Source organism: Amblyraja radiata, chromosome 14, assembly GCF_010909765.2.
Source record: "Amblyraja radiata isolate CabotCenter1 chromosome 14, sAmbRad1.1.pri, whole genome shotgun sequence".
NCBI lineage: Eukaryota > Metazoa > Chordata > Chondrichthyes > Rajiformes > Rajidae > Amblyraja > Amblyraja radiata.
The window spans coordinates 23,928,695-23,954,563 of record NC_045969.1 but is presented as its reverse complement, the minus strand read 5'-3'; the positions used below and the strand labels follow the sequence as shown (position 1 = coordinate 23,954,563).

At 41.8% G+C, this 25,869-nt stretch overlaps 2 long non-coding RNA genes across 2 annotated transcripts in view; one reads left to right on the top strand and one right to left on the bottom strand.

Annotated features, from left to right (window-relative positions):
- Window positions 1-3,187: 3,187 nt before the first annotated feature.
- Window positions 3,188-18,844, top strand: LOC116980510. Its single transcript, XR_004413990.1, has 3 exons — window positions 3,188-3,305; window positions 9,040-9,045; window positions 18,834-18,844. It is a non-coding gene; the product is annotated as an uncharacterized LOC116980510 (long non-coding RNA).
- LOC116980511 overlaps window positions 15,918-25,869 on the bottom strand; it is a 22,505-nt gene continuing 12,553 nt past the window's right edge. The window contains exons 3-5 of the long non-coding RNA XR_004413991.1: window positions 22,464-22,466; window positions 20,358-20,363; window positions 15,918-16,049 (exon numbers count right to left, since the gene is read on the bottom strand). This is a non-coding gene — a long non-coding RNA (uncharacterized LOC116980511). The remainder of the gene's footprint in view (window positions 16,050-20,357; window positions 20,364-22,463; window positions 22,467-25,869) is intronic.

Below are 25,869 nucleotides of genomic sequence, written 5' to 3'. Positions count from 1 at the left end.
AGAGAAGGCAGGTACAGAATACTGAGTTGGATGATCAGCCATGATCATATTGAATGGCGGTGCAGGCTCGAAGGGGCGAATGGCCTACTCCTGCACCTAATTTCTATGTTTCTACGTTTCTACCCAAGGCAAGGATGGAGGGGGGGGGGACAAAGCATGGTAAGTGTAGATATTCCTTGTGGGGTTGCAGTGCAGTAGCGCAGCGTTAAAAGAATCTTCCCTTGCATACCCAATGATGGTAACTCTCGGGATAATTTGGATCAATGATCAGAACAGGCTCCATCACTGAGTTCACTCAAAAACAGATATTGGACATCAGGGGTATGCGAATGGTGCGGGAAAATGGCTCTGAAGTAGATCTTGATGAAAAATAGTAGACACAAGTGCAAAACGGTCAACTCTTGCTCCTAATTCAAGAGCTTATATGTTGGCTAGGCACTGAGGAACCAGCTGTGAGCTGTTGTTGACCATTGAACTCTTACGCCTGAGGCAAAAGCAAGGATTTTGGACAAACACTTCACTGCCTTATTAAATAGCACCAGCAGCAAAAACATGGTTTTCTTTGCTGATTAGGCTTCTGCACAAATGAAATGCAGCGGCATTAGAGGATGAGTAAACTCTACAAGCTGCTGGAAAGGGAGGCAGGAGTAGGGGGCTGAATCTGCCCAATATTTCCAAGGAACAATTCCATGACCTGACCCTCAGTAGGGAGCGACATTTAGGTTACATATACAGCAAGGAAACAGTCCCTTTCACCCAGCTAGTCCACACATACCATCGATCACCTGTTCGCACTAGTTCCATGTTAACCCTCTTTCCCATTCACTTCCTACACACTTGAGGCAATTTAAAGAGGCCAATTAACCTACAAACCTGCACATCTTTGGAATGTGATAGGAAATCGGAGCACCCGGAGGAAACCTACATGGCAACAGGGTGAACGTGCAAACTCCACACAGACAGCACCCATGGTCAAGATTTAACCTGGGTCTCTAGCGCTGTGAGGCACCAGCTCTACCAGCTGTGCCACAGTGCCACCCGTGTCTGAGACCTCTGGCAGTCTTCACTGAAGTCTGCCAGCTGTATCAGTTGTAACATTCTTCAATGTAAGAAATACTTTAAGCAGTAGAAACTCGATTTGCCATCGGAGCTTGCCGTCTACAGGGAGCAGTTTCACACTTGTCCTGTGGTAAGCTGAACACACACTGTGGCCAATGAAGAGCTGTGTTACCATCATGGAGTGCAAAGCTGGTGCGCTGTGTGTCTTCTGTTGAGCGGGCATGGGTCACTACCCACTGTGGTTCCAAATTGAATTCAGACCCCGTTTGCGTGGATTTGTGAGATGAGTCACAGCCTCTGGTTGCATCCAACTTCTCTCCCTACAGAACTAGCTTTAGTCGCAGTCACACGCATTATGCATTACTGCTCTGTATTTGCTTCACATTCATGTATAATGTATATCTGATGCTGATCTCTTTTTTTTTCTTTTTTTCTTTTTTTTTATTTGTTCCGAACAAGTAAAGACATAAATAGGAATAAATAACAACAACAAAATCGAAATAGTCAAACAATTGGACAATCCAGGCAATATTTGCAAAGCAATAAAAAGCATAAAGCAAAATTTAAATGTCCAACACTTTTTCTTTACAAGCTCGAAAAGGAGTGAGAAGAAGAATAACTTATTTAATCTCACCCCTTCTCCCTAAACCCTTCTTCCATATTTAATAATTAATTAATGAATAATAATAATACCCCAGACAATTTTTAGAGATGCATACAGACATATATATACATACAACTGATATACACATACAAGTAATGTGTATGAAGTAACCAAAAAACATAAATAAATAATAAACAAAATAATAAACAAACACTAACCCCTGTTTGTCAACCATCCCCTTCATCCCTGTACCTTGTGTAAAAAAGTTTTTTGTATGTCATTTTGAACTGGTTCATGTTTGGACATTGCTTTAACTCCACATTCAAACTGTTCCACAATCCTACTCCACAGACCGAAATACAAAAAGTTTTTCTGGTCATGCGGACTCTTTGTACCTTAAAATTAAATATTCTTCTTAAATTATAACCCCCCACTCGCTCATTGAATAATTTTTGTATATTTCCAGGTAAGTTTTTATTTTTGGCCCTAAACATTATCTGTGCTATTTTAAATGCAACCAAATCTGCTAATTTTAATAATTTTGACTGTGAGAATAATGGATTAGTGTGACCCAGATACCTGACATTATGAATAATACGTATTGCTCTTTTTTTGCAGAATAGTTAATGAATGTAGCGAACTTTTATAGTTATTGCCCCAGACTTCTGCACAGAAATTTAAATAGGGTAAGATTAGTGAACAGTAGAGAATGCGGAGTGATTTGTGATCCAGAACCTGCTTAACTTTGTGTAATACAGAAATGCTTTTTGACAGTTTGGATTGTACATGTTTGATGTGTGATTTCCAGCTGATTCTATCATCCATTATAACCCCAATAAATTTATTTTCATGAACTCGTTCAATTTCAACCCCATTTATCTTTATATTTGCTTGTGTATTTGTTCTGCAATTACCAAATAACATTATTTTGGTTTTGCTCAAGTTTAATGATATTTTGTTCCTGTCAAACCATGTTTTCAGTTTGCCCATTTCTTTTGTTATTTTATCCAGTAATTGTTTTAAATTCTCCCCAGAACAAAAAATATTTGTGTCGTCTGCAAACAAGACCAGCCTCAAGGCATTGGACACATTACAAATGTCGTTTATATACATGGTGAATAGTTTTGGACCCAACACTGACCCCTGGGGGACACCACAAGCAATGTCCAAACATGTAGAACTGTAGCTGCCCAGCTTCACAAACTGTTGCCTGTTACTTAAATAGCTTTTTATCCAATCCAGTACTAGACCTCTGATGCCATACCTTTCTAATTTTTTTAATAAAATATCATGATTGATCGTATCAAATGCTTTCTTTATTTCAATAAATATCCCAGCTGCATATAGTTTATTGTCAATAGCGTTTGTGATATCTTCAATTGATTCTATTATTGCAAGTGATGTTGATCTGTTTGATCTAAATCCATATTGACTTTCAGTGATTAGTTTATGCTTTTCTACAAATATGTCTAGTCTATTGTTGAACATTTTTTCTAGTATTTTGGAGAATTGAGGGAGTAAAGAAACAGGTCTGTAGTTTGTAAAATGATGCTTGTTCCCAGTTTTGTATATCGGTATGACTTTTGCTATTTTCATTTTGATTGGTAAAGTACCGGTTTGGAAAGATAAATTACAGATGGATGTACATGCGATCAGTCTTAACAGTGCAAGAAAACTCAATAGCACATCAGTATGCATTATGTATTTGCTGTAAATCATTATTAATGCATCCATCCCAGTTGGGTGTATTTCCTGGTCTTGAAGCAACACATGACATCCAACTGATTAAGATAAACCATACACTTAATAGATTATAACAGTTACACTGTGTTACCTCAAAGCATCTGTGTTAAATAACCCAGTTCATAAAAGAGTAAAATATAACTGTACGCTTTCAATATCTATCCAAAGTCATTTTAAGAATACATTTTCTTAACTTTAATTATCTTTATTGAAAAATGGGAAGTAAAATAGTACAATTATGATTGCTGGTGTACCTAGTGGGATTCTTTTGAAATGCTTTCAAACAGAATTGAAGACAGATTTTGGAATGTACAAGGCAAGTATTAAAGGAACACTGGGTCCGGTTTGTGTCTGACATCATTGCACATTACTGGAATAGATATGGTTTTATGGAATTCTTATTCTATTGACTTCAAAAGGGTAAGATATAAAATGGGCTGTGACAATCTGTTTTACTCTCTCATGTGAAGTCAACGTTCCCCTTTCTATATCACAGCTGGCAGTGTGGTTACGCTTTCTGTCTTGGTCTTACAATTGCTCAACAGGCTTTTACTGGAGGACAATGTTTTGAATTGATCCTTGCTTATTTGAAAGTAAGGAGAAAGAGTAAATGAAGTGAGTGGGAGCTCCGCTTCGGTCTCTGTGCTCGTGAAAATAACGTACCCTCTAAAGGGAGAGTTTCACACTTGGCCTGTGGTAATTATCATGACCTGCACATATTATCAGTGAGACTGTGACGGTTACCCACTTCTTCACAGAGTGTGGATTTGTGAAGAGGGTCTGAAGAATGATGCAACAACATTCTACAGTTTGCCACAGTTGAGACTTTTTACTTTACTTTAGACTTCAGAGATACAGCGTGGAAACAGGCCCTTCGGCCCACGAGTCTGTGCTGACCAGCGATCACTATCCTACACACCAGGGACGATTTACAATTTACAGAAGCCATTTAACCTACAGACCTGTGCATCTTTGTAATGTGGGAGGAAACCAGAGCATCTGGAGAAAACCCACATGGTCACAGGGAGAATGTACAAACTACGAACATACAGCACCCATAGTCAGGATCAAACCCAGGTTTCTGGCGCTGCAAGGCAGCAACTCAACTGCTGCACCACTGTGTCACCATAACAGGCGAACAGCCTGTTCATCCTGACCAACTTAGTAACAGGGGACTCTGATTCACTGCCTGTTCCCAGGTACACATTCGGAGACAGACATCAAGTGCTGCTAGATGATCATCAGCTCGGTGAAGATGGTCTTTGGTCTCCCAGCACAGCGAGATGAGCTTCTGGGAAAGTTGCCAACTGGCTCATTCCAGACCGAAGTGTATGTGATGAGGGACTCACTGAAGCTTGGTGCAACCAAAGCAAAGGCTTGGTTGGGAAGGATCACGGCCTATGCTCCTTCCGCTGCTGGACATTGAGGATCCGAGTACAGTGGGTCACCCCTCAAACAAGGAAAGGCATCTTAAGCCAGGGAGGTTTGTTTAAAGATAGGTGCGAACACTACTGAGTATGACATGATTAAATGTATAGACACTGAGATTTAGATCAATTTTAATTTTTGCATATATTTTTTCAGTGCTATAGACAAAGTCCAATGTCCTTAATAGGGTAGAGATGAATTGGACAGTACCCTAGCTTATGAAACAACCATTCAGATGCCTGATAACAAAGGAGAGAAGCTGATCTGAAGGCTGGCGTTGCATGCTTTCAAGCTTCTGTACTTTCTGCCAGATGGGAGCAGGCAGAAAAAGGAATGACAAGGGTGGGACAAGTCTTTGATTATGTTGGCTGCTTTTCTGTTGCAGCGTGAAGTGCAGGGATATATAGGCTTTCCACATGAGAGATTAGTGCGCAAAATTAAAGCATATTGGATTGGGAATAATGTACTGGCATGTTTAGAGAACTGGTTGCCAGACTGGAAATAGAGTGAGAATAAAGGGGTCTTTTTCCAAGTGAGGAACTACAGGGTTCATTTCAAGATCTCCTACTGTTCATAATATAAATAACCTTGATAAGGTCATAAGATCATAAGTGATAGGAGTACAAATAGGCCATTCGGCCCACCAAGTCTACTCTGTCGTTCAATCATGGCTGATCTATCTCTCCCTCCTAACCCCATTCTCCTGCCTTCTCCCCAGGGATGAAGATAAGCAAGCAGGAGCAGCAGATGGTTAAGGAGGAAAATGGCACATTGGCCTTCATTGTGAGAGGAACTGAGTACAGGAGCAGGGAAGTCTCACCTGCATTGTACAGACCCTAGGCGTTGAATACTGGAGTTTTGGTCTCCATTTCTGAAGAAGGATGTTCTTGCTGTGGAGGGATTGCTGTGAAGGTCCACCAGGCCAGTTTTGAGATACAGCACAGATACAGGCCCATCGGCCCACTGAGTCCACACCGACCACCGATCCCTATACATTAACATCATCCTACACACACTCGGCACAATTTACACTTGTACCAAGTCAATTAACCTACAAACCTGTACGTCTTTGGAATGTGGGAGGAAACCGAAGATCTCAGAGAAAACCCACTCGGTCACGGGGAGAACGTACAATCTCCGTACAGACAGCACCCATAATCAGGATCGAAGCCGGGTCTACTGCCGCTGTAAGGCAGCAACTCTCCCGCTGTACCACTGTGCCGCCCTGGTAACCTGGCACAAGAAGAGTCATTGGGATGATTGGGGTTATATTCACTGGAAGTTAAAAGGATAAGAGTATCAATGACATTTATAAAATCCTGACTGACCTTGAATTTGAAGCCATATTGCCAAAGCAATTGTGAATTTTCCATATTTATTCCTGGACCTGTGATCTGCTTTTTAGTGACCATTTTTAATGAGCTGTGGCATTTGCGACAAAACCAGTAACAGATAGAGGGCACTGAATTAGGCTGAAGGGATTATTGCAAAAATGGGCTTAGACTGGAGGTGACGTAGTTGTCATCTGGAATTGCACGGATCAAACGGTGACACAAACGCCAGGCAGTATCCCTTTTCTGAGGATCTGTTTTGTATTTCTGCTCAATTTCAACTGGATTTAGTGGGGAACATCTGTTGGATCTGGGCCGCAGGCATTCCTGAACAAAGCCATATTTGAAAATGAGTGTTGTCAGCTAATTTTGGAGGCATTTAACATAGTATGTTTGCGTTTTGTGTAATAAGAAGGATATGAAGCGATGATGGACAACAGTTAGGGGTCCTGTCTGCACTGAAAGCCTAGTGTAGAGTTCTAGAGCCCACGCGTCGAGGTTGTTTTGTGCGACACATGTCTGTAGTGGAGCAGACTCATTTCATGCAGCGGGCCTGAATGAGCAAGTTTGTATTCTGGTCCAGACCCTGCATCCAACCTAAATCCAGCAGGAATCTATTGTACTCGGAGGTGGTCATAAGTTCATAAGTTATAGGAGCAGAATGAAGCCATTCTGCCCATCAAGTCTACTCTGCCATTCAATCATGGCTGATCTATCTTTCCCTCTCTACCCCATTCTCCTGCCTTCTTCCCATAACCCCTGACACCCATACTGATCAAGAATCTGTCAATCTCTGCCTTGCAAATATGCATTGACTTGGCCTCCACAGCCTTCTGTGGCAAATAATTGCACAGATTCACCATCCTCAGGACTACCTGGCTTAGGCGGGACTGCAGGATTTAGTGCTGCTGGATGCCACCATGGGAGTCCTGAGGAGAGGTGGTTGGTGTTTGTAGTCCAACATGATGAGGCGTGCGAAGCATAAGGGAAGGGAGTCCCATTTCCTTGGAGAGAGAAAGAGTTGACTTCTCAGGTTGATGATCAGAATGGGAAAAACATAGAAATAAAACCTATTTTATGTTGCAGAGAAATGGTAGAAAGCAGAGGGAATGCCTGGGACAGGGTGACATGCTGAGTAGTTCCAGCATTGTTTTTATTTCAGGTTTCCCGCAAATGTGTGTTTTGGCTTTTCCATCTTGAGGAGATTTTGCACTTTTCTCAAACTGAGATGGGATGCGTTGATTATAACATTCAGTTTGTTCTTCCTTCCAGAATTCTCTTGAGTTTAACACACCAAACTTACCTCCAGCATGTTAGAGTCATAGAGTCAGAGTGAGGTACAGCAGGGAAACTGGCCTTAGCACCCTCTAGGTGTCAAGCATCAAACACCTTATTTTTACACTAATGCTTCACTAACTCATTTTGCTATCCCCCACATTTTCATTAACTATCTCCTCAATTGTGATCGGGTTTCACTCTTTCCAGTTTCCAGACTGCTAATGTGTGCATGAACCCACATGTCATGTGGATGATCTGACCAACCATCTCCTCCTGGTGATTGACTGCTACATTTCAACAATGACTGTCCTCCAGGATTGACTTCATTGAGTGTCATTCTAATAGATCCTGGAGTGATGAAAGGAGCTGTAAAAATGCCGACTCTGTCGGAGAATGGAGCCAACTGAAAGAAGGATTCTTCAAAGTGCCCTATGTTAATGAGAGCTTGGTGTAGTGCTTCGATGCTCTAAGCACGTTATGGCAACTGCCCCTAATTGGGCTTAAGTTTATAGAGCTGTGGATACAGTTTGTGCACAGATTTGGTACCCATTATTGGGTAGAATTGTGGTGTTTACTGTGCCTCAGAAGTCTAAAGGCTTTGCACACCATAGTACAGCTATATCATGGACATCAAGGCTCAGCGTCCATTGGTTCTGTGAGTGTACATTATTAGGGTCACCATTGTCCTGGGGTGGGAGATTGCAACCTTCACGTGGTCCGCCCTGTTTCGACGAATGCAATCAACCTGGTGAGCACAATCAAATAAGATCAAAGAGAACAAGTTGTCCTACAACTTTAGGCTGTGCAAGCCATACGCAAGAAGAAGAAGACCATTGTCCTTATCAATAACCCAAGAACCACATTTCTAACCAATAGTTTAGACTCTTAACCATTGCAAACCATATTCTGTTTTGTTTTTTTTATGTTTGGAATCTCTCCCTGCTTTAAGCTGAGTAGGTGAAACTGGAGAAATGCAGAGTTGTTGGCTGAGTGTCAGCATATGGTGGAGATGTGCGGAAGACCAGATGGAAGCAGGACGAGCAGAAGCCACACTGCTTCAGTGCAGTACATCATCATGTTTGCCTCTGATGTGTGTTGGGTGGAGGCAGATTTGGATGACAGGAAAATCTTGAAGCTGGAACTCTCTTGTTCATGGTAGTTTTACTGTGCTAAGTGCTACACCATAATATGTTCCAGAAATGTAACTCTGTGAAGCTACTTATTCCCTTGAAAGTTTAGGAGGGTATTTTTCTTATTTTTCTTATTGCAAGTGTTGTCTAAAAACACTGCTCTGTAACGGAAAATGGTATGATGATGAACATGTCTCATCCTCATTTGATCTCTTCCTTGCTGGAGATTCTAGAGAGACAGAGAATTTGGATCAGCACAATTTCTGTCAATAATTGTACCTACATTTTCACAAGGAAAGCAAAACTTACATTTATGGTAGGCATTTCACAACTTCAGGATGCTTCACATGCATGACCTCCAGTGCAGGCACAGTAGTAGTGAAGGAACAGTCTAGCCAACTTGTATTCAGAATAACCCAAAAACTGCATTTGATGATACAAGCTGATGTAATCCATAAAAGTGAAGGCTAAAGTGAAGGTGGGTTAAATATTAGCCAGGAGATATCTTCACCTCGCTATTTTTCCTCATCCATCTGAGAGGATGATCGGGGCTTTTCTTCAAGGGTTTTCAAAAAATGACAATGGTGCAATAGTGCATTGAAGTGTCAGCATAGACTTTGGCTCAGTTGCCCGGAGTAGATCTTTGAACAGATATACGCTTTTGACTCCACACCAATGCACCTACCACTAACTCATAGATGATGCTTGAGAAATATGATCAATAAGAGTGGAACCGGTCAGAAAGTGGGGAAGGAAGTTCCGTGGCAGACTAAGGCAAGTAGTGAATGATGCTGTGAGCATGAACTTGCCAATGCCCTGCCTACATTGTGTATTGATTTGTGCTTTAAAGTACCAAGCTTTCCCACTCTCCTTTCCCCACAGCAACGACTAGTGAATTCAGGAGTCCTGTGTCGCAGCTGAAACTGACTTGTCCAATTCACGTTGTGCCTGCATCTCCCAATGGGGATAAGATCGGTGATCCTGACAAATGATGCAGATCATCATGCGATGTTGTGATAACCCTGGTGTTTGATTGCAGGCCTGATCACTCCGCTTAAGATGCACATCCCATCCTGGTCCAAGGAATAGATGCCCAGACAGTATCTCAGGCATGGTCCTTGCCTCTTCTTCACCGGGCAAATGCTGTGCCTGCTTCAGGAGTACTGACCCTCACTAACGACACATGGCATGGAAAAGCCCGTGTGCATGTTCGGGTGTATATTTGAGAAGCCCAGTTATACTTTTTCTGCCTAAAACAAATGCAGGTAGATCGGAGAATGTGCTACCTTTAATGAACCAGAAATAAGAAATGTCAGCAAACCGATGGGAGGTGAAAAACAAATACACTTGATGTAGTGGGAAAGGAAAGGAAGAATCTAAAGAGCTTTCAGAGTCAGCAAAAATGTTTAAATCTGAAAAGTATTATCTTTCACTGTTGGACTTTGTGGAAACAGAGTCCCACTACTCCTGGCCCCGACCTACTTATGATATTGGGAAGAGAAAGAATAATTAGCTTGTTACCAGTGTGGGGAGTAAATTGGCAGTTTTCATGAAACTGACCTCAACTGTGAGGTTAATCTGCCCATTTGGTGACCCCAATAAATATTTGTTTGTTCCTGATCCCCCCTAGAGCTCATGACTAATTTATGCCATGTGGCAGTAAATTGAAAGCATGTGCTTTAAGATGAATTGGGTATATTTCTTTCCACGCCCTCAGTAATCCCTCACTGGGAACAGCTTAATTCTCATGACTGTCTCTAACTTTGTAAATATGACCGTTCACATTGTCACTGTATTCACAAATATCTCCCATCTTTGCATTTTCAGCCAGAGGTCGCACATCATGGACCAACGAGGTCAGCTCTCCCATTTTGCTCCTGGATGTTCAGGCACTAGAAATGAATCAGGTTATAACTGCTTTCTGGATGCAAAACCTGGCATAAAATAAGTTACTCTTAGATGTGAAAGAAGCCCTAGCTGAATGGTAGGTGCACGAATAATGTTTCCCCCTATGGAATGTCCAGAACCGGGGGTGATGGTTTGAATATAAGGGGTCAGCCATTCAAGGCTGAAATGAATATAAATTTCTTCACCTAATGAGTCGGTGATGAATTGTTGAAATTCTCATCCTAAGACTTTATAAGGGCTCAATCGCGTATATTTACAATGATTAAGGGATCAGTGCAGGAACATTGTGCGGAGGTAATAGGTCAGCCATGACTATATTGAATGGCAAAGCAGGCACGAGGGCCCGAATGGCCTCCTTGTGTTTCTCGTGTTCTTGTGATCTGGGGTCATCTGTTTGTTGCTTTGTATACATTACTACAGACTAGTAGCAAAAGGAACACTCATTCGAGCACTGCACAAAACTTGCCATGAAAGAGCTCTGCCCTATCCCATTTTGGTGACTTTACACAAAATAACCAAAGCTTCACAAAGCATTCCTCATTTCCGATAAGGAACATTCTGAAACATTGTACACTTTCAAGGCTCGTTACTTGTGGCTTCACTTGAGCTACTATTTTTTAGTTGGACTTGCATCAAACACACGAGTAAAATAAATGACTCGGAAAGTTGCAAGTGGAGCTGCAAGGGGGAGGAAATGGTTTTCTAAGTAAAGGATTAAACTGGGTTGAGTTGTATATGGTTTTAGAGTTACTCTGTGCCATCTGTCTGAATATCATAATGTCATTGATGCACTCCCTTTGGTTGTCAGTAAGATGGTACCTACTGGGTGCCTACAGGTTTTGGTCATTTTACATTTGGAATCAAACCATGTTCCAGGCTAACCAAGTCAAGGATGGAATGGTGGCGCAGCGGTAGAGTTGCTACAGTACAGCACCAGAGACCCTGGTTCGATCCTGACTACGGGTGTTGTTTGTACAGAGTTTGTACGTTTCCTCCGTGACCGTGTGGGTCTTCTCCAGGTGCTCTGGGTCACTCTCACACTCCAAAGAAGTAAGTTAATTGGCTTTGGTGAAAATTGTAACTTGTCCCTTATGTGTTGGATAGTGTTAGTTTGTGGGGATCGCTGGTCGGCGTAGACTCAATGGGCCAAAGGGCCTGTATCCACGCTGTATCTCAAACGAAACTAAACTAAAAGCCCACAACAACCACCAAGCACCCTACTTTAGAATTTAGTTGACAATCCGCTTCTGGGTATCCCACTTTTCATTCACAGCAATAGTATGGAATGGCAGGTGACTTCGCAAAATATAAGCATTCCTCTACTACTTTACACTAAAACTACACTAATTTATTTTTACTCTCCCACATTCCTTTCAACCCAAATTCTTTCATCCACATAGACACTGAGGGAAATTACATTGGCCAAATAACCTTCTAAACCACACATCTTTGGAACGTGCGAGATAACTGGAGCACCAGGAAGAAACCCACGTGATCATAGGGAGAATGTGTAAACTCCACACAGACAGCTTCCGAGGTCAGGATTGAACCTATGTTGCTTGCGCACTCAGGCAGCAGCTCTACGACCTATACCACTCTGGCTTTGTTTGCTTTGGTTGATAATGTAACTGATGTAAAGATGAAACTGAGTCACTAATTAAATCCAGCATGGCTACATTAATCATCTAAAGGCAACAGAATCTCACACAATAAAAGCACACTTTGTATTTCTCCACATGCTGAGGCAATTTGTGGGTATTAATGAATAAAGATGATGGTCATTTACTACTTTCCAAGTGTTCTTTTATTTGATCTCATTTGCTTTGAGCGTTCTGCAAAGGATGACAAAGTGATGAATGTATCTCCTTCACTTTTTGATTTTCTCATCTTGAACTATCAGAATATCACTTAAGAATAATTTGTGTCCGTGCTTCTTAACAAAACAATACTCTGATTCCAGGAACTTTTCACAATCAAAAGCAAACCCCATAAATATAAATACAGACAAATCAGATAACAAATATGCTTTCATGGCAAGGACATGATGATAATGTTATTGGCTCAATCACTTACTGGGTTATTGTCTGATGCTTTTTGGATCTTTTCGTGCATGATTCATTATTAAGTGATGATTCATTGATATTGGAAGCCTTGCTTGCTGTCATATTCTAATGTGTATTTTATCCAGTGAAAACAAGGAATAAAAATGGCAAAAATACTTTGGAGCAGTTGTGGTTTTTTAAAGCGTAAAATAAAGTTGGCACATTTCATTCAGCTAAATTAGGAATTTTTGAAGACATTGCATTCATTGTAGTTTACATATCTAGTAATTTTGGACAATTAAACAATTTACCAGTAAACAGAGGTATGTTGCAGAACTGCAGGTGAATAGTTGTGTTTTCGACTACAATGTGTTTCTCAACCTCAGTGACACCATCACAACAAGATGCAAATGGAGTTTATGACATCTTGCCTAAGGAGGGGGGGAAGGCGTGAATTAATGTTACATTACCCTTCTGAGTTTGAAAAAAAGTATAATGGTACCTCAGATGACATAAAGCAAATACAGTATGTGTCCTCATCAATTTGCATTACCTCTCACAGTGCTGACACAATTAGAAATCAACATTCTGATTGAGGATTTAGTTATCAATGTGCAAATTGCTCGTTTCTAAGCTTCCCCACAGTCTAGTTTCAGTAAAAAACACTGACTCAAGCACTTGAAACAACAAATGTTTATTTTAACAAAAGTGCAATTACAGTTCAACTACTGAACCTATCCCACTGTGGGTTTGATCATCGTATCTGCCTGATCAAGCCCTCTAGGCCTCGTTCAAACAGAGACATTCCAGAAAGTCACCCAGTCCCAAGCGCTCTCCCAGAAGATCGACGCTGGACCTCGTGGCAGCCAAAGATTATAGAGGAGCAAGAAATCCAATGGACTGCGTGACGTGTAGTACGTGACGGAACGTCACGGCCGCCATTTGTTTAGGCCAAAAGCGACTTCCGGTATGCCTCCCGCTGTGTAATCCAAAGCAAAGATCCTCGAGTATCTTGTAGCGGGAACGGACTCCACAGTTATACCAAAGCGCTTACATCAGGTGGCAGGGAAGAGCAAAGAAACTAGAGGCTATATATATATATGAATGTGTGTCTGTGTGTGAGAGGCAAGTTAGAGATAATAAAGTTTATTCTCATGGATCAGAAGCAACTTTGATTTAAAGCATCACTATTACTTTATTTGTCTTATGTAAGATGATGTACATAAACCATAAAGGCAATTATATATATATAATAATAAATATATGCATATATATATACACATACATATATACACATACATATACACATACATATGCACACATACATATGCACACATACATATGCACACATACATATGCATACATTTATATGCATACATATACACACATATATATACACACATATATAAACATATATATATACATATATATACATGCATACATACATATACATGCATATATACATATACATGCATATATACACATACATGCATATATACATATATATACATATGATCATTTTCCAACGATCAATAGATTTAGGATCAGTTCCTGTGGATTGGAGGATAGCTAATGCTATCCCACTTGTCAAGAAAGGAGCAAGAGAGAAAACGGGGAATTACAGACCAGTTAGCCCGACTTTGGTGGTGTGAAAGATGCTGAAGTCAATGATTAAAGATGTAATAATGGGGCATTTGGATAGCAGTAAAAGGATTAGTCCAAGTCAACATGGATTTATGAAAGGGAAATCATGTTTGACTAATCTTCTGGATTTTTTTGCCGCAAGGCTTGGTGTTGGGGCCGCAACTGTTTACCATATATATTAATGATTTGGAAGAGGGAATTAGGAGCAAAACTAGTGCGTACATACCTTAATATTTAAATTCAGCCGATAAGTTGGTCAAATAACATGGGGACCTTCTTGCTTTTTTTGAGACATGGATTTTTAAAATGTGAATGTCTCATAACAACACATTTGTGGGTCAGCAGTATTTTGTACCAACCCCCACAATTTCAAATAATTCTAAATTGAACTTCTTAAACAAGGAAAACACTTTTTATTTACATCATTTTGTGCGCGACATATACAGGGTTGCAGTGTTTTGCATATCAGCTAATCAATAAAAGTGATGTCAAATTCAACACATTTCAAACAAAGGACAAAATTTCCAACTTATGTACAATAACTAGACTAAGTGGGACCTGTTGGGTCCCAGCATCACACGGGAGGGCTGGTCACCCAATGCAATATTCCACCTCTCCACCAATTCCAATATTGCTGGCCAGTGGGGGGGGGGGGGCTTTCTGTTGCGCTAGTATGGGTGTTGTGGACCGAAGGGACTGGTTTCCAGAGGGCTAGTATGGACATTGTCGACAGATGGACATGGACATGGGACGTGGGACGACAGATGGCACAATGGGCTAAGTGTTCGGCTGGCAACCGGAAGGTAGCTGGTTCGAATCCCGCTTGGAGTGCATACTGTCGTTGTGTCCTTGGGCAAGACACTTCACCCACCTTTGCCTGTGTGTGAATGTGTGTGAATGTGTGTGAGTGACTGGTGGTGGTCGGAGGGGCCGTAGGCGCAGATTGGCAGCCACGCTTCCGTCAGTCTGCCCCAGGGCAGCTGTGGCTACAGAAGTAGCTTACCACCACCGAGTGTGACTGAGGAGTGAATGAATAATGCGATGTAAAGCGCCTTGAGTATTAGAAAGGCGCTATATAAATCTCATCCATTATTTATTATTGTGGGTCGAATGGATTCTTGGGCTGCCAGCTCAATCACTAAGTCCAGGCTACTCAGTCACTGAGGCCTGGCAGTACAGTCACTCAGACCTGGCAGGCTGGAAGCTGAGAAACTGCCAGAAATTCTGCCCAAACAGGTGACAGGCTCTGTGAGAGAGAAGGGGGAGAGGGTGGACTGAATGGATTATTGGGCTGGCAGTTCAGTCATTTACGGCTGGTGGGCTGGCAGTTCAGTCACTTACAGCTGGTGGGCTGGCAGTTCACTTACTCACGGCTCGTGGATTGGCAGTTCAGTCACTGACAGCTGGTGGGCTGGCAGTGCAGTCACTGACGCTGGAACCGATATTGCGCCAACCCACTCAATTTTAAATATTTCATAATAGGGATCCATTAACATGGTTAACATTTTATTTCCGACATGCATGGTACGATTTACACAATTCACATTATTCTGTGCGCGAGATATACAGGTTTGCAGTGTTCAGCATATCAGCTAACCAGTGAAAGTGATGTACAATTTAACATATGTAACACAATGATAGCCCCACCCCTGCTTACACCAAAGAGCAAAACGTCCAACGTAGATACAATAATAAATAAATCGCCATTTGCATTAGTTTTGTGCAGTTAACAAATCACATTTTCACACAATGTACATAATGCTTGTTGGAAAACTGGTCAAGTTCAAAGTGTAAAGAACAAAGACAACAGTTGGCTGACAAGTACTCTGGAGTTCGGTGCAGGAGATCTTGTCGACGAGTATTCTGGACCCACTGTTGACATCTGAAATTATAGGAAATATCATTTAGGATTAACTAATAAGAAAAAAAAATGATAACTACGTGCCTGCAGAATGGATGATGTAACGCTTAAGTGCAATTGTTTTCAGTTGTGTGGAGAGACCTGTATATTGAAGATGCATTTTTCCTCTAATATGTCAATTTACCTTAAATGTAGAAGAGCTTATTAAAATCTTCTTACAAAGAAAATTAAGTATTTTCTTTCTATCCTCTTTTGGACCTAAGGCATAGCAGGGCTGCCAACTCTCACGCAGAGGTAAGGGAGGGAGAGAGGGAAGGGAGGGAGAGAGGGAAGGGAGGGAGAGAGGGAAGGGTGATCGAGAGGGGAGGGAGAGATCGAGAGAAGAGAGGGGAGATCGAGAGGAGAGAGAAGGGGAGAGAGAGAGATCGAGAGGAGAGAGAAGGGGCGAGAGGGAGAAGGGGAGAGAGGGAGAGGGGGAGAGGGAGAAGAGGAGAGGGAGAAGGGGAAGGGGAGAGGGAGAAGGGGGAGAGGAAGGAGGGGGAAGAGGGAGATGGGGAAGGGGGAGAGGGGGAAGGGGACAGGGGGAAGAGGGAGAAGGGGGAAGAGGGAGAAGGGGGAGAGAGAGAAGGGGGAGAGGGAGAAGGAAGAGGGGGAGAGGGAGAGTGGAACGATAGGACATTATAACGCGCAGCCATCCCATTCCGACCAAAGATTATAGAGCAGAGCTCCTATAGTATCTTTGATTCCGACCGCCGCTGCCGAACCCCCCGGCCCACCGTTGCACCCAAAGATGATAGAGCAGAGTTTTATAATCTTTGATTGCACCCTTCTTCACGGTGGACTTGTGATCTTTGCTTGTGATGTCTCGACAATTCGAGGGACATAACGGGTAACAGCCGTCGCGTTCTCGGACTCGAATCTGAGCTCGAAGAATCGCGTGGTGGGCCTAATGTGTAGGTATGTTGCAAAGCCTACCTGAAGCGTCGCTGAAAATCTGCCGCTGCGGGTGTGCGCGATTTTGGCGCCGTTTAGAGGGGGGCGGGTTTAAAACGCGATTTTCTCTAGGCTGTTCAAATCGAAGATGTTCAGCCTTGTTAATTATTAACGAAAAGTCGCTGGAAGACCCCGTCGCAAAAGCTATTATTAGTTTTAAAGGCCTTGGATAATAGTTATAGTAGTTTAAAAATCAATCTCTAAACCCGCAACCACCGACAGCCGTCAGGGTCCCATAGAGCAAACCACAGAAGGTATGTAGCTTATTTTTACATTAAAAAGGGCTTCTTAAGATCCCTTTATACAAAGTTTAATATTGCGAGTAGCTCATTTTGGCCCCATTATATCCCGCAGTATTATTCTGGGCATTTGAGGGCACAAATCTACCGCAATGTGAACGTTCTAAACCAGCGCGTTCCACAGGGACCCACTGGAAAGCTGATTTAAAATGGACTTTAATTTACAGCAATTGAACACTAAATTCCTTCCATTTGGCCTATAAATTAATGTAAATGAGATTTAAAAATCATGTTTTATTGTGAATTATTTATGAATATTATTTGCACACTTAGGCTATTTAAAAATGTTAATCATTTATTAAGAAATGGATAGATGTTTAGATCTAGTAATTGAAGTTTGAAATTAGCTACACTTGGGTAACTAACTAATTATATGCTTTAATTTCAGGTCATCCAAGTAAGATTATTTTATATTTGTTTCAGAATGGTTCAATCTATGATAACTGAAAATTTCATTCAGTTCTCTTAATTTTTAAGAAAGCTATGGGCTTTTGACTGTCCACGATCACAGCTTTTTTGTTATGTCCATAGAAAATCAATAGGGAACAAGATGCTAATTTCCGAGTATGAAAATGGCCATAACTTTTTAAATACATGAGATATGAAAGTGAATTAGGTGTAAAATTAAACTTCTTTTTAAGCTTTATCTGATGGGATAAATTACAGACTTGATTTTTTACATCTCAAAATTTTGTAACATTGCTATGATGTGTCCCGCGGGCCATATTTTGGAGACCAATCCCTTACAAGAACAAAACCAAAAACGTACAGAAGTGTTAAAATGATTGTCTTTATTATTGTGGTAAGTAAAGATCTATTAAAAATAAGTCTAATAACTTTCTAATGTACCGACAAACATAGTTTCCCAATGGCCGTTGAGGGGAGAACAGAAAATAACATTTTCACGACAGAATATCGACAGAAAATAATAATAATATTTTCTCACCTTTCTTTTCATTTGGGGAACCTAAAGAATGACAGGTCGGGTCGTCTAGATTTACGATTAGAACAATTGATAGCAGAGCAGTGAGATGAAAATTTAGATGAGGACACCATGACAGTGTGGGGGAAGCCCAATAAAATGCCCTATAAAATGGCGTCGACAATCACACACGTCATACTACGCTTTTTTCGAGGAGTGGTCTATCTTGCTCCTCTATAATCTTTGGTGGCAGCGGACTTTTATATGTCCCGGGACCTTGAGGGGCCAACCACATGGGGGTGGTCTCTTAATAAACCAATTACAGATATCGATTAATCCCATACATAACAGACATTTCCCTATCCCAATAAAACAGCAGCTCAATACTTGTATTCAACCCGGACTTCTCAAGGAAGCCAACTTAGAAACATTTAGCCTGATCTACAAGAAACCCAGACAAGGCTCAATACCCCCATCCAATCAACACTCGGCAAAGCCGAACTCTCCAATATTATTTACAATTATTTACAAGGTGTCTGTCTGGTTTGCAGCCATCCAATCCATTCTATGCATTTTGCACCGAATTGAAAGGGTTTGTAGATGTTCTTATTCTTTTCTTGCAAATTGTATCTAAGCTCTAGACACACTGGCACCCGCTAGACACACTCCGCAGCTTGTCGCATCTCTGCAGAGAGCAATTACAAATTGACCGAAACTCCCAACAGCCCTGAAGCTTTTACCCCATTTTGACGTCCTCGCCCCTCCAATTTAGCCAGGATTAACAAATGGACCAAAAGCACTGCAGGCCATCAAATAGAAATAAGAAATGCTAACAGGGTTGAGTTCACTGTTCCTACCACTAGGTTGTAAGCTACCCAAATGAAATATGAGGTGCTGATCCTCCGATTTGCATGTAGCCTCACTCCGGCAATGGAGGAGGCCCAGGACAGAAAGGTTAGTATGGGAAAGGGAAGAGGAGTTGAAATGGTTGGCAACTGGGAGATCCCTTGGGCATGCTTACATAGATACATAGGCAATGGGTGCAGGAGTAGGTCATTCGGCCCTTCGAACTAGTACGTCCATTCAATGTGATCGTGGCTGATCATCCACAATCAGTACCCCATACCTGCTTTCTCCCCATACCCCTTGATTTTGCTAGCCCTAAGAGCTCTATCTAACTCTCTTTTGAATTCATCCAGTGAATCGCCCTCCACTGCCTTCTGAGGCAGAGAATTCCACAAATTCACAACTCTCGTGTGAAAAGGTTTTACCTTATCTCAGTTCTAAATGGCCTACCCCACATTCTTAAACTGTGGCCCCTGGTTCTGGACTGCCCCAACATCGGGAACATGTTTCCTGCAACTAGCATGTCCAATCCCTTAATAAATTTATGTTTCTATAAGATTGCCTCTCATCCTTCGAAATTCCAGTGAATACAAGCCCATTCATTCCATTCTTTCATCATATGACATCCCGAGAATTAACCTCGTGAACCTATGCTGCACTTCCTCAATAGCAAGAATTTTCTTCCTCAAATTAGGAGGCCAAAACTGCACACAATACTCCAGGTGTGGTCTCACAAGGGCCCTGTACAACTGTAGAAGGACCTCTTTGCTCCTATACTCAACTCCTCTCGTTATAAAGACCAACATGCCATTAGCTTTCTTCACTGCCTGTTGTACCTGCTTACTTTCAGTGACTGATGTACAAGGACACCAAGGTCTCATTGTACTTCCCCTTTTCCTAACCTGACACCATTCAGATCTGCCTTCCCGTTCTTGCCACCAAAGTGGATAACCTCACATTTATCCACATTATACTGCATCAGGCATGCATCTGCCCACTCACCCAACCTGTCCAAGTCACCCTGCATCCTCATAGCATCATCTTCAAAGTTAACACTGCCTGCCAACCTTCTGTCATCTGCAAAATTGCTAATGTCACTTTTAATTCCTTCATCTAAATGTATATTGTAAATAGCTGCAGTCCCAGCACCAAGCCTTGCGGCACCCCACTAGTCACAGCCTGCCATTCTGAAAGGGACCCGTTACCCTACTCTTTGTTTCCTGTTTGCCAACCAATTTTCTATCCATGTCAATACCCTACCCTCAATACCATGTGCTCTAATTTTGCCCACTAATCTCCTGTGTGGGACCTTATCAAAGGCTTTCTGAAAGTCCAGGTACACTACATCCACAGGCTATTCCTTGTCCATTTTATTGTTACATCCTCAAAAAATTCCAGAAGATTTGTCAAGCATGATTTCCCCTTCGTAAATCCATGCTGACTTGGACCGATCCTGTTACTGTTATCCAAATGCGCTGCTATTACATCTTTGATAATTGACTAGCACCTTCCCCACCACTGATGTCAGACTAACTGGTCTATAATTCCTTGCTTTCTCTCTCTTGAAAAGTGGGATAACATTAGCTACCCTCCAATCCCCAGGAACTGATTCAGAATCTATAGAACATTGGAAAATGATCCACAATTTCCAGAGCCACCTCCTTGAGTACCCTGGGATGCAGTCCATCAGGCCCTGGGGATTTATCAGCCTTCGGTCCCATCATTGACAACACCATTTCCTGACTAATGTGAATTTCCTTCAGTTCCTCCATCACCCTAGTTCCTCTGTCCCCTAGTACATCTGGGAGATTGGTTGTCTTCCTTAGTGAAGACAGAACCAAAGTACCTGTACAATTCTGCCATTTCCTTGTTCCCCATAATAAATTCACCTGTTTCTGCCTTCAAGGGACCCACATTTGTCTTAGCTATTTTTTTCCTCTTCACATATCTAAAGAAGCTTTTACTATCCTCATTTATATTCTTGGCTAGCTTACCTTCGTACTTCATCTTTTCTCCCCGTATTGCCTTTTGTATGGCCTCGGTGAGCTGAGCGCAAGTGTTCATCAAAACAAATGTGCCATCAGTAGAGGCTTCAGTGACACTGAGTCATGGAAGAAGTATCTGGGCAGGTGACTGAGACCTTGGTTGAAGGGATGGATTTAAGAAGGAGAGAGAGGGGTAAAGAGATTTGGGGAAGACATTCCCAAATTTAGTGCTAAGGCAGCTGAAGGTAACAATCACGGCTGCAGATGTGCATGAGGCCAGATCTGGAGAAGCCCAGAGTTTTCGAGGTTTGACTCCTTCCTTCAAATGCATTCAGAACAGTAAGGGCAAGAAAATGGGTGTATGTTACAATCCCTGCGATCTCTGGTAGTAATTTAACATATGGGCTACTGCAAGCTCCATATAAGGGAAGTGAATTTGAACCATACTTGTTTCTACAGATGTTTACAATTGCATTATTTAACTGGAGTTTGATTTACAAATTGTTAAGTGATCCCAATCAACTCTATCCTTGCACTGGACCAGCTGACCTTGCAACTTATATTACACCAATGTTCTGCCAAAAGTCGGCTTTTTTCCAGAGAGCTAATGCATGCTGGATGTTTCTACTTTGTAGAGTGTCTTGTGTGATATGTGGTATATGGAAATGCCACATTTTGAAGCCACTAGTCTGCTTAGGCTCCTGAGAATCACAGAATCATAGCCTGGTAGGAGGACATTTGGCCTGTCTAGTCTGTATCAGCTCCATGCAAACACCAACCAATCAAAATAACAGCAGAAAAGGCTGGAAACGTTCACTAGGCCAGGTTGCATCTGTGGGAAGTTCATGTTTCAGGTCCAAGATCCTTTAGAGAACTTGAAGAAGAGAGACAACAAGTTAGAGCAACTCAGCTTGTCCACTCTACTAATCCTACCCCGTATCCCTCCAAATTCTATACTTTCAGATATATCCAGCTCCCTTTTGAATTCTACAAGTGAATTTGCTTCTACTACCAGTCGTATAAGTGTATTCCAGCCCTAGTCACTTACTTTATACCAGTATGTCTCTTTGGGTCAATTTGGTTCTTTGCCAATCACCATTGTTAATGAGAACAGTTTCTCTCTATCTACTCTACTAGTATCCTTCATGATATTAAATACCTCATCTTGTCTGCTTGTAATCTCCTCTGTACTAAGGAAACAAACACTGCATCTCCCAAATTTTTCTTCCGCATCCTCTCCAAAGACTTCACATCTTTACAAAAGCGTGGTGCCAGAACCTTTTACAACACTCCTTCCGTGGTCCAACTAGTGTTTTATAAAGAATCATCTCGACCTCTTGTACATTGCCGTCTTTACAAAGATCGGGATCATGATTGCATTTTTAACCACGTTCTCAACCTGCCCTGCCATTTCCAGTGAACTATGTACCCCAGGTTTCTGCTTTTGTACCTATTTTGGAATTGTGCCTTTATTTATCACTCCGGCTGAAGGTAACACATGCGTAAACCAACGATTATGAACCCACACTCTGAAGTGTGAACCCACACACTGGTTGCTGCTTATTCACTTTGTGAAACCTATTGTTTATTCAATTACAATCTCCCAGTGAGGCCCAACATGGTTCTGAGATACTACATGGTCATATAACTCAGAAAGATCCCTGGTCCACCATTATGTCTGGAAAGAGCTGTTCAATTTTCCCACTTTCCTGCACATTTCCATGGCCCTGGAGTTGTCCGTTACCATGCATTTATCTGATTCTCCTTTGAACGAACTTAGCTTAGCTTCCCAGACCACAACTGCTTTTAATCATCATACATAATCATACTTCATTAGCCAAGTATCAACCCTAGACTGTGAGCTCCTTGATGTTAAAGTCCACAGGCCGCAGTTGAAGCGTCGATCCCAGGCAAGGGATCGGCTCCGATGGTAAGTCCACGTCCCCGCGGTGGAGCTCAAAGTCAGTCCCGAGGAAGGCCTCCAGCTCCACGATGTTAGGCCGCAGAGCGACCGGAGATACGATCTGGAAAACAATCACAGCTCTGGCAAGGGATTGAAAAAAAGTTTCCCCCGACCCCCTCCCCCAGCCCCCATGTAAAACAAACCAGAGATCATTAACACAAACTTTTAAAACACACTAAAAATTAAAAAAAAGACAAAAAGACAGACAGACTGTAGGCGAGGCTGCCATTGAAGCGCCACCCAGTGGTTTTCTCATCAAAACTATTCTCTTCACTCCCTCCTCCCCACCAAATCACACGTTGATATTCTTCAATATGTATTCTCATTACCACCTTCCGAATCAGTTTGTCCTTTTATGATCTATTGGAACCATAATGTTGCCCAGAGCCAAGAGAAGGTTTTGTGTGTTTAGAGTGGGTGCAGAATATTGCCTTATATTGCCTTACATCGCAAGGATTGACCTTGACTGTGGAAGATTAGTGGGTGATCTAATTGTGGTGTTTAAGATGAGTAAAAGGGTAGTTAGTGTAAAACCACAGAAAGCTGTCAACAAGAGGATATGATCTTCAAATTAGAACCAGGCTGTACAGAGGTGATGGTGATGGTAGGAAGCTCATCTTCACAGAGTGTTGGGGAAATGTTTATCTCCTGCCTCCAATGTACTATTGAGACTGAGGAGCTGCTGAAAAGTTTAGAACTATAAATCAGTTACATTTTCATTCGAAAGGATGCTAAGGGAAACAGAATGGAGGAGATTAGATGGGATTGCAATGCAGTTCCACCATTGTGTAATCAAGTGAAAGAATAGGATTGGGCTCCTATATTTTAATTCAAATACTGGATTAACTTTTACAGGAACACAGTATGATTGACACTATTGATATTTAAGTTTGGGAAAGGATTGTGGATCTTGGCAAGGTTGTTATGTAAGTGTTTTCTGAAGACATTATAATGTGAATTGCATTGACTTGGATTTTGCTGTGTTTAGGTCGTCTTTCTTACAGTTTGGCTTTCTTACCAACCAATTGTTCGAGCGCTTTTGATTGCAACATGCCCCTTAATTTAGTTCAACAAAGAAACTTACAAGTTACTAAAGGTGCTTGCATTTAAACATGCAAATGCCAGCAAGTTCAGAACAGTCGTGTATGTGCATCAGAATGCAAAAGTCCTAGTTTTGGTGATAATTTCCCACTGGTGAATCTTGCATTCAGCTACGGCGCAGGATTCAAATTTCCTGAACTTCCCAGCAGTTGAACTTAGGATTCTACTTGCGGATTTTACAACAGGTCAGACTGGCACAAGTTCGGCCGAATTCACAACTGTAAGGAAGATATGGTGCAGTAGGATGTGACTCTTTAGTAATTATACATTTGCTGCAATGTTTCCATTCCAGTACTGTGGCACTATAGCAAAGATTATTTTGGAATTCTAAAAGCACAACATTCACTGTTCCCTTACTTTGGAAATTCTCAGGACAGATTTTTGAATACAGTGGGTGGGTCATGGTCTACACAATGCATTCATTGTGTCCACTCATCACCTCTCATGGCCAAAGTCATCCACTTGAACAACTGGTGCCATTGCAACTCCACAAAGTGGGAACTTAATTTATAAAAATATCCATTCAATTGAAAAAATGCTTATTTTCACTTAACTTTCTCACCCAGATGGTGGCCTCATTCAAATGAATGGAGTCACATACCTGGCATAAAGCGAAAGCGCCTATTATAACATTCAGTCTCTCTGCTCGGTACTGGGTTGGAAATACTGAGTCCAGTGGTGAAGAGGTAAGTCGGCTGTTCACTATCACTGGTGTCTGACCTCCACTAGCATTCCATATATAAATCCCAGGTACTCACATGCAATTCTCATCAGAACCAGAGACTGAGGAGAAGAACAATCTGAGCCAGTTTCCCCTTCTCTGCCCAAACCACCTTGCCCATTGTCATGATCTTTGCTATCAGTCCTATCATTTACCTTGATAATGACAGGCTTAGCAACCTGTCGTATTCTGATCCTTCTCTATTGCCTTTCCTGAATAGTTACACTTGCTTATCTGCTGATCACCGTGCCCATTCTGAAATCCAGTGAATGCTGGAAGATCAGAATCAATGAGCTCCTTTTCATGCAGGGTGCCAGGGGTTTGGGATGATGATGTCAGCCATCAGGTTGAGGGAAGTTCTCAGCTCTTAGTTCAGTTAATGACTGCAGTTCCATTTCTTTACCAACACTACTTCCTTTATGTCCCTTTCCTAGGATCCCTCTTATTCACGGAACCGTGAAATCAGGTACAAAGAGTTCATTTGATGGTTTTGCCATTATCTTAATCCCATTATAATTTCTCCTTTTTCTGCCTGCATGTTTACATTTGCTAATCCTTCATACGTACATCCCAAAGAGGCTTTTGCATTCTGTTTCAATGCCCTGTCCTAGTTAATGGCAGGGATTTGTACTTCTCGAGAAGCAATGTCGGTGCATGCATTGGCCTTGATGTTTCCAGAGCCGGTCTACTCGAGGGGAAGGGCTGGAATAAGTGTGTGAATTGAGTTTCATGAAATTCTGCTCCACCAAAACTTGTCTATAATTTCCAGCCAGATTGCAGAAGGGCCCTTTTGAGATCAACTGAAGGTTTAAGCTTTATTGGGGAAGCATAATCAATTCCCAGGGGTTTCAAGGCATCCTGGGCTTGGGATGGGGTAATGGAATCTCCATCCTGTGGTTAAATATTTGTCAGGAATATCATGGGGGCTTAGGACAATGAAACCTGTAGTCAATTCAACCAAGATTATGGATTAAGGTAACGTAACTATTTTGATGTAACCAGGGGATATGA